Source organism: Schistocerca americana, chromosome 4, assembly GCF_021461395.2.
Source record: "Schistocerca americana isolate TAMUIC-IGC-003095 chromosome 4, iqSchAmer2.1, whole genome shotgun sequence".
Taxonomy (NCBI): Eukaryota; Metazoa; Arthropoda; class Insecta; order Orthoptera; family Acrididae; genus Schistocerca; species Schistocerca americana.
Genome location: NC_060122.1, coordinates 234,905,623 through 234,907,626, shown reverse-complemented (window position 1 = coordinate 234,907,626; position 2,004 = coordinate 234,905,623). Strand labels below are relative to the sequence as shown.

Below are 2,004 nucleotides of genomic sequence, written 5' to 3'. Positions count from 1 at the left end.
GACCGTGTCAAATGCTTTTCGGAACTGTAGAATTATAGAATCTGTCTGTTGCCCTTCCGCCATAGTTGGCATGTGAGGAAAGGGCAAGCCGAGCTTCACACAAGCGATGCTTTCTAAGACCATGCTGATTCGTGGACATAAGCTTCTCAAAATTAGAATTATATATTAATACCTTCAGCTGCTGACGTGCGTTGATATATATCAACGGGGACAGGTGAAAATGTGTACCCCGACCGGGACTCGAACCCGGGATCTCCTGCTTACATGGCAGGCGCTCTATCCGTCTGAGCCACCGAGGGCAAAGAGGATAGTGAAACTGCAGGGACTTTCTCTCGCACGCCTCCCGCGAGACCCACATTCTCATCTTATGTGTCCACACACTACGTTCGTAGTGTCACTACCCAACACACTCATTATTCGTGGAAGACATTCTTACCAAGTTCCGTAAGAGTTGGAGTAATATGTGTGCATCCCACAGAAGAAGGTCATGGCCGATATTGCCAGAACCACAGTATATACTTATATGGATATTGTGTCTGCTTCTCAGTCTCAGGGAAGTTTATTATATTTTAACCGAGAATACGTTCAAGGATTGTGCAGCAAACAGAAGTTAGGGATATTGGTCTGTAATTTTGTGGGAACGTTGTTTTATCCTCCTTATATACTGGACTCACCTACTCTTTTTTCCAGTCACTTGAGAGAATGTACTGGGTGGGAGCTTCACGATAAATACAACCTAGCTAAGGGACCAATGCCGCACAATACTCTTCGCAAAACCGAATTGGGTTTCCATCAGGACCTAGTGATTTACTAACTTTCAGATCTTCCAGTTGTTCCTGTGGTGTCACCGCCAGACATCACACTTGCTAGGTGGTAGCCTTTGAATCGGTCCGTTAGTATACGTCGGACCCGCGTGCCACCACTATCAGTGATTGCAGACCGAGCGCCGCCAGACGCCAGGTCTAGTCTAGAGAGACTTCCTAGCATTCTCCCCAGCTGTACAGCCGACTTTGCTAGCGATGGTTCACTGTCTACATACGCTCCCCTTTTCCAGAGACGACAGTTTAGCATAGCCTACAGCTACGTCATTTGCTACGACCTGGCTAGGCGCCATATTCAGTTACTATGATCTGAACAGATAATATTGTGAATCATGTACCGTCAAGAGCGACGTTCATCGTTAATGGATTAAAGTTATCAAACTAATTACGTCCGCTTTCTGAATTCTAATTCCTTGTCATGTTCCAGACCTCACGTCAGTATAGTTCTTCCCTCCACACGCCAGCCTGCGTGAGCTGAAACGCGTGCATTTCGCTTCCATTAGTAACACGGTGTTGGCTCTTCTGCCAACACAAAAGTCCCTCTGCCCGAGGGATGCTTAGTAGTTATTGTCATGTCGTCCATAGGCAGCATGTCTGATGGTCATATGACGGCATGTGCTGTGTGAACCAATTCTTGTACCTGAGATTTAAAAATTTCGACTTTCGTTTTGCTATTTTCAACTGTCTCACCAGACTGGGCATCAAGGGGCTAAATGGAAGCCGTAGACCAGCTTCGCGATTTTACATATTTCGCATGTTTAGCATTGAGGCGCTCTCCAGTAGTGAAAGTTTAATTATAACCATCCAGTGTTTGCATGAGTCCCAAGAGCAGTTCTTGCTCGCCTCGGGGCCTCTAAATGGAGGCCCAGTGAGAGAGACGCTGGTCGCGCAGCAGAGCAGCCAGCCACGGGCCACCGCCGGCGGCGATGCTATCGCCAGCATGTGGGCGCGGCGCCGCCCACGCAGCGGCTCCGCACACACACAGGCCGCCCTGTGCTCTCCCCCCAGTCCCTGCCCCGCTGGCTGACAGCGCGTCTCTGAGGACCGCCGGCCGCTGACGGGCCTAGTCTGCGGGCCTGCTGACTCCCAGTCACACAGTGGCCGCGAAGCTCATTTGGGAGTAAGGAAGTAAGATAAAAATATCTTCTTTCTTCATGATCAATTAGCTGACGATTACTTCGGC

At 49.2% G+C, this 2,004-nt stretch overlaps 1 non-coding gene across 1 annotated transcript; it reads right to left on the bottom strand.

Annotated features, from left to right (window-relative positions):
* Positions 1–225: 225 nt before the first annotated feature.
* Trnat-ugu lies at positions 226–300 on the bottom strand. Its single transcript has one exon. It is a non-coding gene; the product is annotated as a tRNA-Thr (tRNA).
* Positions 301–2,004: the final 1,704 nt, after the last annotated feature.